The sequence below is a fragment of the Ailuropoda melanoleuca genome, chromosome 14 (genome assembly GCF_002007445.2).
Source record: "Ailuropoda melanoleuca isolate Jingjing chromosome 14, ASM200744v2, whole genome shotgun sequence".
Classification (NCBI taxonomy): Eukaryota; Metazoa; Chordata; class Mammalia; order Carnivora; family Ursidae; genus Ailuropoda; species Ailuropoda melanoleuca.
Genome location: NC_048231.1, coordinates 38106956 through 38119602, shown reverse-complemented (window position 1 = coordinate 38119602; position 12647 = coordinate 38106956). Strand labels below are relative to the sequence as shown.

General features: G+C 36.6%; 1 long non-coding RNA gene and 2 pseudogenes across 1 annotated transcript in view; all 3 read right to left on the bottom strand.

Annotated features, from left to right (window-relative positions):
- The window catches only part of LOC105236835, a 108176-nt gene that overhangs the window by 76023 nt on the left and 19506 nt on the right, over positions 1-12647 (bottom strand). The window contains exon 7 of the long non-coding RNA XR_002142307.2: positions 10012-10090. This is a non-coding gene — a long non-coding RNA (uncharacterized LOC105236835). The remainder of the gene's footprint in view (positions 1-10011; positions 10091-12647) is intronic.
- LOC117796189 lies at positions 9224-9295 on the bottom strand (annotated as a pseudogene).
- LOC117796192 lies at positions 11333-11404 on the bottom strand (annotated as a pseudogene).

Genomic DNA, 12647 nt, shown 5'->3' with positions numbered 1-12647 from the left:
TTTACGGAAAAAAGTAAGATAGACTTGATCTATTTAGATGATGAAACTCAGATTTCAGGAAATAATAATAATTCTTGTTTCATTGCAGACTCACGTAATTAGTCATCATTCACTTACTCATCTTTATTCTTGCATTGCTTTACTTAGCATACATTTCACAGGCATTAAGAACTAAAGCTCAGGAAGAGATCATTGACTCCTCCTACACTTTTGCTGTTTAAGTCCCTCTTTCACAGAAGTTAACTACACTTCTTTTTCTAACGGACCTCAAAGTCAGAGTTTAATTAAAATCTTTGATCCATACATCTCAGAATACTCATCATTAATCTATACTGAACATCATTTTCTTCCTTCATTTATAAATTGATTATTCTTTTATTCATTGATTCACTAATAACAATATAATCCATTAAAAGCCCAAGAACAACACTAAGAACTGGCTCTATGCCCATTTCCTGCAGTGCTAATAGACAAGGACATTTTTTGCAATATATACATATGCTCTTTGCAAATATAAATTAGCTAACATCCTTGCTTCGTATCAATTTCATTGGTCCATGCTTGACCCTTTTACATTTAAAGATGGTTCAAGAAATAACTGAGGGAACTTTAATCTTTCCCCATATCTAGAACATCAACCATTTTGTCCATCTTCTTGTGTGTTCCTCTCTCAAGGAATTCACAACTTAAATCTTTATCAATGGAGAAGTACTTAAATGCGTTGCAATGCAAAAATAAAACACAATGTGGGGGCGCCTGGGTGGCACAGCGGTTAGGCATATGCCTTCAGCTCAGGGCGTGATCCAGGCGTTCTGGGATCGAGCCCCACGTCAGGCTCCTCCGCTGTGAGCCTGCTTCTTCCTCTCCCTCTCCCCCTGCTTGTGTTCCCTCTTTCGCTGGCTGTCTCTATCTCTGTCAAATAAAAAAATAAAATCTTTAAAAAATAAAAATATAAATAAATAAATAAAACACAATGTGGATCAACCCTGAAAACGAATGAAATACCCTGCATCTTTTTTATTGAATTTCAGTAGTACTGAATCAGATTAATCATAAATCCCAATTTGGGTCTGTGCTGGTGTTACTTGGCTTTATTTATTAATATATCCATTCATTACTTTGGAAAATTCAAACAACACCCATAAACCAACCTCCCAACCCAAGAATATAAACTCTTGCTACTTACATCAATTTCTTCTCTCCTTACCCACACCGTTTGTGAAAGCCAACAATTTTTAGCATTAGAGAATGATTAAATGGTGAAAATGCAGACTCTCAAAAGAGAGAAAGAGCCTATAGTGAGATGTTTTTTTAAAGTGAGGTTAGTCTTGTAGTAGCAGATCAATCATGAACATGGGTCATTTTAGAATGTCATCACTGCCCATGAATCGCATTCTTATTTATTGACTTACTTAGTTTTTCTTTTTAAACAACACAATTAACACCAACATGAGAATAAGAACAATTATCTACCATAAAATATGTCTGCATACTCCTTACCCATAAATTAACAACTCATTGGTTGCTTTTAATGGACCTCACGTGTCCAAAATTGGATAAATGTAAAATCTTTATTTTATTGCATATTCTCACCAATGAAGCACAAATTTTTCTGACTGATGTCTACAGATTCATTTATTTATTCATGTATACAATTAGGCATAAAATAAACCAATTACCTACCCATTTTTCTAAAGAATTTCCCCATGTAAATTTCCACGTACACCTGACCTAACAATACACTGTATGTTAACCAACTGCAATGTAAATTTTACCCAAAGTGGAAGAAATTGTGAGTTCTATTTTTTTTATCTGGACATTAGGGTATAAAAAGAGCAATCGTTATCTTTGGTTCATAACACATATTCCTCATTGGCCTTTGCTCAGCCTTCTTTTGAATAATTAACCTACATAGAAATGCACTCCTTCATTCCCTTATGAAAAGATGTCAGTATCAATGAAAACCAAGGCACGGAACGGGAATATTAAATATCCAGTCTACATGCTCATGGCCCAGAGACATAACTGATTACTAAAACCTCTTTTGATTTAAAAAAAAAAATTAAACTAGTGAATACAGTTATATTAACCGTAACTCTGGTCATATGACACATCCTCAGTATGGATTCACATTTGGCCCTCTCTCAATAATACAATATTTAAACAATTGTTTATTTATGTAAGCCCTTTTTTTCTTTGTCCTTCTTAGCTAAAACCACCAATCAATCAAAGCAACAACACAAACTCTTGGATATATCTGTCCATTCCTGTCCTTATGGAAGAGCTCAGAGCTTTGATTTATCTTTGGAAGGAGGTGTTTCAAATATACACTAATAATCTTTTTTTAATATTAGAACAATTTTAGATTTATAGAAAATTTATGAAGGTAACCCTTCTTATTAACATTTAAAGTAGTATGGTTCATCTGTTATCAATCAACCAATATTGATACATTATCATTAACTAAAGTCCATACCTTATTCAGATTTCCTTAGTTTTTCCTTATGCTCTTTTTCTGTTCCAGTACCCACCATTTGCACTGATATGGGTGGAACTGGAGGGGATTATGCTAAGCAAAATAATCTTTGTTTTATTACATAACTTCACAGTTGGTCCACATGTGGCCCTCCTTACCTTTGTTCATTTTCACATTTCCTTATCCATTCATGAGCTCATTTTTTCCCAAAGAGTCTACCTTTTCTCTTTGTGACAACAGTTCACAGATTTCCAGACAGGGATTAACACAATTTTGTTTGTTCCATTATTTTTTATTTTTATCTTTTTAAGTTTTTATTTAAATTACAGTATGGTTAACCTACAGTGTAATATTAGTTTCAGGTGTACAATTTAGTGATTCAACACTTCCATACAACACCCAGTGCTCATCACAAGTGCCCTCCTTCATCCCGATCATCTGTTACCCCACCCCACCCCCACCGCCCCTCTGGTGACCATCAGTTTGTCCTCTGTAGTTGAGAGTCAATTTCTCTGTTTGTTTCTTTTTTTTTCCCCTATGCTCATTTTTTTGTTTCTTAAATTCCAAATAGGAGTGAAATCATATGGTATTTGTCTTTCTCTGACTTTTTTCTCTTAGCATAATACTCTCTAGCTCCATCCGTGTCATTGCAAATGGCAAGATTTCGTTCTTTTTGATGGCTGAGTAATATTCGATTTTATATATACCTCACCTCTTCCTTATGCATTTGTCCATCAGTGGACACTTGGGCCGTTTCCGTATCTTTGCTACGGCACATAATGTTGTTACAAACATAGAGTGCCTGTATTCCTTTAAATTAGTATTTTTTTATTCTTTGGGTAAATCCCTAGTAGTGCAATTGCTGCATTGTAGCTTAGTTCTATTTTTAAATTTTTGAGGAGCCTCCATACTGTTCTCTAGAGTGGCTGCACCAGTTTGCATTCCCACCAACAGTGAAGAGGGATCCCCTTTCCCCACATCCTACACAATTTTAGATTCAGGCTCAATGCCAGCTCCAGGATTCATCATTGTCCCCAGCTTTGCATTCTTTTTCTTCAGTCCTTTATCTTTTGTTTATTGATGCACTCACTGTTCCAACAATACTGTAGTCAATACATATAAATCACAAAAGTTCAAAAATAATATCTGGAACATTAAGATTTATTCACATACTCATTTCCCACAGAGCTAATACGTTAGATCTTTTTTTGCAATGGCCTTTAGAGTAGCATACATGTGCTCCCTGAATCATTTGAAGGGATGAATACTAAAATCCACTGTCATGTAAATATCACGTATGAAGATGTGTGAAACATCTTCCATCTTTTTCTTAAGGAGTCATCAGTTGTGCCGAATTGAATTAAACATCATTATCTATGGTTCATAGTCTATTCCTGTCACAGGTAATATACAGCATTCTTTTATGTTATACTTCTGTGTAGCTCTTTATTACTTGAAATACTTAGTGAACACCCTTGAGCAAGTTCCCCTAACCAAGTACCTAAATTCTGACTATTACTCACCTCAGTATTTATGCTCCTTAACCACAGAGCCAAAATCTTCATCATTAGATATGATTAAATCAATTATGGTGTCTTAATTCTGAGATAAAAATCAGAATTTAAAAATAATAAAAAAATAATGATGACGATGATGAAAAAAACATAAATTTATGTTATATCTAAAAGATATTAATCGTAGAGTTCTAGGTTAAACATAAAACCTGCTTCTTTTCATTGGCTCAAGAATATCACTACTGTTTATTTACTTAATCATTTCATTGTAATTTTAAATAATATAAAGAACATGATTGAATCTACCACCCAGCCCACAAGTAACAACTATGACGATTACAGACATGCCCATGTCCATTACACAGGTAAAATCCACATTATTCTTTTCAGTGGATCTTTCTTGTACTGATTGGATAAATTTAAATTCTTGTTTCATGGTGTATTTTTAATAATGGTCCATGGTTGACTGTACTTAAGGTATTCATTCATTCATTCATTCATTCATTCATTCATTCCATTACTCGTGGAGTAACTTTACCTGTTGTTCATTATATTTAAAAAGGCAGGGGCGCCTGGGTGGCTCAGCTGGTCAAACATCCATCTCCTAATTTCAGTTCAGGTCGTGACTTCAGTGTTCTGGGGGTCAAGTCAGGCTCTACGCACAGCAGATCATTTGCATCAGGATTTCTCTCTCTTCCTCTCCCTCTTCCCCTCTCCCCCCCAACTCACTCTCACTTTCTCTAAAATAAATGAATAAATTTAAAAAAAGAAAAGAAAAGGCAAAGATGGTCGCTTCACTTAGGGTGAGCACAGAATAACATATAGAGTTGTCAAATCCCTATGATGCACACCTGAAACTAATGTAATATTGTGTGGTAACTGTACTTTGATTTATAAAAACAAGAAAAGAAAAGAAAAAGCGAAATGGTAAAACAGGCAGCCCCTCAGAAAGGAAATAACTACTAGTGCATCTGTCTGTGTACATCGTACAAAGCAGGGAAAGCCTAGCCTTTTTTAAATATGCAAACAGTACTGTGAAACAGGATAATCATTATCCTTATTCCATAATAAGGGTCCTCACTGGGGTATGATTTTCACCTTTTAAATAAAATATGAATCTATTCATATGCTTACAATAACATATAATATGTCATTATTATAATTATAACTCACTGGACAAAACTTTGAATAATATTAATGTGTGATCATATGCTCACAGTAAACCAACTTCTAATAGGACCTATTCTCCTCACTGGTCCATAACCTTTTTTTTCAATTAGAGCCTTATTATTTACTTATGCAAACATCTTTCCATTTTCTTAATAAAATGAACCATCAGCAACCCATCATCAATTCATAATCACAACAGCCAATCTTGGGCATACCTTTCCATTTGTTCCCTGCTGAACCGAGCAAAACCTTGACCTACTTATTTTCCTAGACCTCACTGCTTCGGAAGGGTTTCAAAACATACTTTCATAATTGAATGATGTGTGCCTTTCCTTGTCATCATTCATCCTTTCATTTCTTTCCTTAATTAGGCGTTATTTCATTTGTGATTAAAAACACCCCACACCCAAGGAACAGGAAGCCTAAGAACAGGATCCTGAATATTCCTTTCTTGTTTCACAAGTACCTCATCACAGAGGGAATAACTAGACCTCCTCTTGGAATGACCGCAGAGCGACAGAGCTTCATCAAAACCTTTAATTCAGACACCCCAGTGTACTCATCACTGATCCAAACATGGCAATTTTTTTAAAAGATTTTATTTATTTATGAGGGAGAGAGAAAGAGCAGGAGGAGGGGAAGGGGCAGAGGGGGAGGGAGAAGCTGTCTCCCCGCTGAGCAGGGAGCCAGATGCTGCTTGATCCCAGGACCCTAGGATCATGACCTGAGCCAAGGGGAGACACTTGACTGAGCCACCCAGGTGCCCCTACACTTGGCATTTTTTGTCTTCTTCATTCATATCTTCCTTTCTGCATCATTTTTAGATGCATACATTATAAGACAGTCAATAGCCATGAATCACAAATGCCAAGAATGAGAGGAATGATCCTTACTAAGCTTAGTCTATCTGTACCTGTCCCACAAAGCTAATGCATTGATGTCTTTTTCTCAGCGCACCTCTGGTTGCACACAGGGATTGGTGGACAGCTGTGCTTCCTATCAGTGTCACAGTGATAACAGGTTTTTGCTTGTCTCTTTATGTGTCCGCGTTGTAAAGGAGGTAAAATGAATGACTGTGAACCATCCTCTTCCCTCACAACTAGAATAATGTCATTTTCTCCCACCGTCCTATGTTCTCCTCCCTCAAAAAGTAATTAAACTTTCTTTATCAAGGAAGGGATATACTTCTAAATATACTTTGGTGCCAAACTAAAATGACATACTATTATGTGGCCTTGAAAACGACTAATCCATGAACCTCGGTTCATAACATATTCATATCTTTGGTCAATGCTTGCTGTTCTTTGATTTTACATATATGTATATATATCTATATCTATAAAGCCAGTTTTTAAAAATAATTCCTTGGAAATTCATGAACACTCTCCCCAGAGAACAGGGCCTTTGATAGTTATTTATACTGGTCTCTGTGCTCTTTACTCACAGAGGCAACAACGGAGACCTTCACCATTAGAGAATTATTACATTGGCTGTGGTGTGTTCACGCTGTAAATGAAAACGCCAATTCTAAACAGTCTCTATTGGATATGTCTAAGTGGACGTGAGCTTTACACCGCCAGATTAATAATAAAGCTGGATCATATCACATTCTCGTTATTGGTGCAAAAACTGTGCTCCTTTTTATTTATCAGTTCGTTTTATTTTTTTTATTTTTTTTTAAAGATTTTATTTATTTATTCGACAGAGATAGAGACAGCCAGCGAGAGAGGGAACACAAGCAGGGGGAGTGGGAGAGGAAGAAGCAGGCTCATAGCAGAGGAGCCTGATGTGGGGCTCGATCCCATAACGCCGGGATCACGCCCTGAGCCGAAGGCAGACGCTTAACCGCTGTGCCACCCAGGCGCCCCCATTTTATTTTTTTTTAAAGATTTTATTTATTTATTCGACAGAGATAGAGACAGCCAGTGAGAGAGGGAACACAAGCAGAGGGAGTGGGAGAGGAAGAAGCAGGCTCATAGCGGAGGAGCCTGATGTGGGGCTCGATCCCATAACGCCGGGATCACGCCCTGAGCCGAAGGCAGACACTTAACCACTGTGCCACCCAGGCGCCCCTCAGTTCGTTTTATTTTTAATTCTTGGCCATGGAAACATCATGGAATCTAAGATTTGACTCAGAAATAAGGCTTGTAACTATTATACTCCCTACTCTTCATTAACAGCCTAATGATTATTGTCATGAACTTTACTTGTGCAGAACTGCGTAGAGTTAGAACCTGGCATCATGACGTATTCTCAACGGTCCTAGCTTTATCATCATCTAACTGCCCATGGAATAATTTGATCACCTATTTGTTTTTTTAAAAACATACATAATATATGATAAAGACACATTTCAGAATGTAACATTGTATGTAATGCATTATGTATAGATAAATATATGATAAAATTATAAAATTATATATAATAGTGTATATATGCATTATATGTGTATTATATATATATATACACACACACATAAAATTATAAACTTTCCAACTGAAATCTAGAACTGAAATACCATCACTACATAAACCTATCTCTATGTCCTTAACCCAAGTAGGAAGAAACTAGATCCCATCTTCTTCGTATGGACATCAGTAGGGTAGGGCAAGATTACTTGTTAACTTTATTTCACATCACGAATGCTCCAAATTGTCCAGTTTGCCCTCTTTGAAGTAATCATTTGAAAATCCTCATATTGTGGCTCCTGGGTGGCTTAGTTGGTTAAATGTCTGACTCGATTTCGGCTCAAGTCATGATCTCAGGGTCATGAGACAGAACCCTGCGCGGGGCTCCACACTAGGGATGGAGCCTGCACACGATTCTCTCTCTCCCTCTCCCTCCACCCTTCCCCCTCTAAAAAAAATCAAATAAAATGATCATATTCATTCACTCAGTAATTTAACACAATATATAATTACTTGAGTTTCCACAAGACCCTATACTTGAGCACATAAACACACTAACAACTGCCCACACCTACACATTCATTGCCCACAGAAATAACTGTCCCTTTTCATTTTTGGGGTTTTTTTTTTTTTTATTCATTCGACAGAGATAGAGACAGCCAGTGAGAGAGGGAACACAAGCAGGGGGAGTGGGAGAGGAAGAAGCAGGCTCATAGCAGAGGAGCCTGATGTGGGGCTCGATCCCATAACGCCGGGTTCATGCCCTGAGCCGAAGGCAGACGCTTAACCGCTGTGCCACCCAGGCGCCCCATGGGGTTTTTTTTAAATAATTTTTGTTATATTAGTCACCATACAGACATTTTTTGTTTTGTTTTTAGATTTTATTTATTTATTCGACAGAGATAGAGACAGCCAGCGAGAGAGGGGACACAAGCAGGGGGAGTGGGAGAGGAAGAAGCAGGCTCATAGCAGAGGAGCCTGACGTGGGGCTCGATCCCATAACGCCGGGATCACGCCCTGAGCTGAAGGCAGATGCTTAACCGCTGTGCCACCCAGGTGCCCCGACATTTTTTGTTTTTAAATAAAATTCAGTGAACACAATTAAGTTAATTGTGTTATGTGTTAGTATGACTGACATCACATAACATATCCTCAACACTGGCCCATTCTTGCTTCTTTCAATTAGAGAGTTACATAATCATTGGTTTATGTAAGCGTTTTTTCCTTCTTCTTAACAAAATCAACAACCACAAACTCCCATCAATGCAGACTGCGGACATGTGCATATAGATACGTCTTGTGTGTGCTCCTACGTGTCCAGACTCCCTATGTGCTCTAAAGGGGGCAACAGCTTTTACCTACATATTATATTGCAACTTGGTATTAAACAAATGTATTACTAATAACACCTGTTTCACAACACGCTCTCATAAATGATTCACATGTGACCTTCTTTGTCTTCATTGACTTACACGTTCATTTATTCATGCATTCACTGATTCACTTACATCAATACAGTCCATATGCAAAAATCCCTAAGACCCAAGAACCAGATCCCCAGTGGGCTTGAACTCTATTCCTTTAGAGAAAACGACTAGGTCTCTTTATTTTTTTTTTTTAATTTCAATTCCTGTACAGTTAATATACGGTATTATATGGACCTCAGAGTTTAGGGTTTAATCAAAATTCTTGATTCATATACCCCAGAACTACTCATCATTGATCCAAGCTCAACATTCTTTTACTTCATTTATTTATTTATACATTGTGTATTGATTGTCTATGCATTATTTATTGATTACTTCATTCATGGCCTTGCTGATTTAAAAAAAGTACTTCCTATGAATCACAAAAACCCAGGAACAAGATCTTTGAATATTGCAGAAAGCTGTTCACAGGCTTATTTCCCACAGAGCTGGTAAATGAGATCTCTTTTTAATTGGACCTCAGTGTTACATGTATGGATTAATCAATACACTTGCTTCATACCCATCCCATGGGTTTCACTGCACTCTGCTTGTTCATCTTTCATTTAATTTCTTCATATTTTAAAAATAGTACACTGAACCTACCATTTGACTCTCTCCATAACTAGGACGCTGGCAACACCTTCTATCTTCCCAGGTGCTCCTTCCTCAAAGGTTTAACAATCTGGATAGTTAGCAGTAGAGTATGTTCTTAGAATGTGGTGCAGAAATAAAATGGAATATTAAGGAACTCTGAAAATGGATGCAAACCCCTCAAACTTTGTTTCTAATGGATCTCAATTAAACTAAAATGGACTAATCTTAATCCGTGGTTCATTACACATTCGCAGCTGTGGTCCAGGCCTGATGAATTTGATTTCACTTATGTTTACAGTGCCCATTCTTCCTTCAAAACAACCCCACAAAAAACCCACACAAATTACCTCCAAACCAAGAACACAAACTCTGTCACTTACATGAGTCACTTTGCTTCTTATCCACAGAAAGGACAGCCAAGATCTTCCTCCTGGGATAATGAAGAAAGCAGACTGAAATCTGTGGAGTAAAATGCAGATTTTAGGAAACTGAAGCAATAGTATAGATTTAGATTTTTTTAAAGACACCTTAGTCCTACTGTACCAGATTTATCATAAAGGCCTTTTTATCACATTCCCATTATTAGCCCACAAATGGCCACCTTTTTATTTGCTGACTTCTTTAATTATTAATGTATGTAATATAATGATAACTGCTAAATCTACATCCTAGTAGAAGAATTAAGAACTATTCCCGTTCCAAATCCTGTCTACTAAACCCTAACCACACAGGTCCGAGCCTAGGCTATCTTTTTTATGGATCTTCCTTGTTTAGAATTTGGCAAATTTACATCTTCATTTCTTGACGTATTCTCATCAGTGATCCATGCATAACCGTACCTTATAAATTTATTCTTTTATTTGTTTGTTTTTGGTTTATTTGCTCATGAAATAACTTGTATTTTCTCTTTAAAAAAATGCAAAATGCTGTTATAAGCAATTGTCTCTACGCCCAAAGAGGGCAGAGCCCCAAACCACCCCCTTTTACTTATATGGACATCTGAAGGGTAGAGCAAGATTAATAATGAACTTCTTTTAATGACATATTATCCTCATTGATACATGTTTGCCCTCTTTTAAATCATCTCTTCCTTCATTCACTTACAATAATATCATCAACATTTGTGAAACTACATACCTAGACATACCTAAATAAAACTAATATCTTCCCATAAACTCAAATACCCACAGAAAAAGTTAGATGTGTTTTTCAAAAATGATATTGATAGAGAATAACTAATCTAATCATAACTCCTCTCACATAACACATTAACATTGGCCCATGCTTGGTCTTCTTAAATTAAGTATTCTGTAATCAATATTTATGATGTTTCCCTTCCCCCCCCCTTTTCTTGATAAAATTAACCACCACCAACCCAGAAACAACACTGATGCTTACAGACATCTGCCTACATGTTTCTGATAAAACATGGTAAAAGCCATGAAATCTTCACTTCCTGGAACTCAGCTCCTCAGAAATGTTTGAATAATAATTTATTTCTCATTAGATACGCTCATAAGTGGCAAATACCTAGGTCTCATTGTCATTATTTGTGGATGTGTTTCTTTATGCACTCACACAATGATTCACTAATAAAAGGACCCATCCCTAAGATGTGCCAAAGCCACAAGCAAGACGCCTGTATTCCTAACTGCCACAATCCATGTCCCGCCAAGGCAAGAAATGAGGTTTGTTTTTATGATGGACCTCAGAGTCACAGGGTTTAATCAAAATCCTTGGTTCAGACACCCCAGGGTACTCATCATTGGTCTAGGCTTGGGACTTTTTTTTATTTATTCATTTACACATTTGCTCATTCATTCATTCATTGACTAAAAATGACTTGATCATATTCATGAATCACAACAAGCAAGAATAAAAGAATATCACCTACTTCTGTCTTTTGTTTAATTTCTCCCAGAACTAATACACTAGACCTCGTTCTACAGTGGACCCACTGTTGTGCATACAGATCCACCATTCTTCATGCAAACCCACACCCATCATAACCATGCGTGGCCCTCTTGTTTTAGTCTTTCTTTAATTTGGTCTAATTTTAAAGACATAACAAAGAAAATCCAGGAACATCTCATTTTACTTCCCCAACGGTTCACCAACAATCTTTACTTGTGTTTCTCTATCAACATATTAGACACCCAAATCTTTACCAATGGTGGAATGTGTAAATCTAGAGTGATGGAATATAAAATGAAATATTAAACAAATGTAAAATGAAGAATCCTCTTTCACCTTTTTTCAAAAAGGACCTTACTTAATAGGGCCTAATGAAAGGGATGCTCCCTCCCTTCCATTCTGATAAAGTTTTATGGGCCGCAGCTGTGGTGACTTGTATGAATCACAAACTTTAGTCCATGTCACATCATCATCCTTGCACCTTGCATGGACTATAATTTATTATTCATTTTTTAAAGTAAACAATATAAGAACGTAATGGATATTGACAACACCACCATTCAGCCCTCCAACTATGATTTGGACAGTATGTTTTTGATCCTCTCCCACCAAGATACAAAGATCTTCAATGGTAGAGAAATGTTCACATGAACTGTGAAACAGACACACAAGGTAATATAAACAGTTGATAAAACAAATGAATAAGCCTATGTCTTTTTTCCATGAACCTAAGACTTCCTTGCCCATGAATCTCAGTTGCACAGAACTAGATTAATTATAATCTTTGTTTCATGAGACACTCTCATCTCTAGCTCATAACTAATCCTGTTACTGATTTGTGTATTATTAATTTATATATTTATTTATCCATATTTAGTATTCAAGAAAGTCCCATTACCCAACTACCCGACACAACTGACTAACAGAATAGCCATGAGTCACATATGACTATTTAAATTTCATAAAAATCAAGTAAAATTAAAAATTCAGTTCCTCATACACACTAGCTACATTTCATGTGCTCAAGAGTCACATGTAGTTAGTGGCTACCATATTGGACAGAACAAATTATATAAAACACATCCATCACTGCAGAAAATTC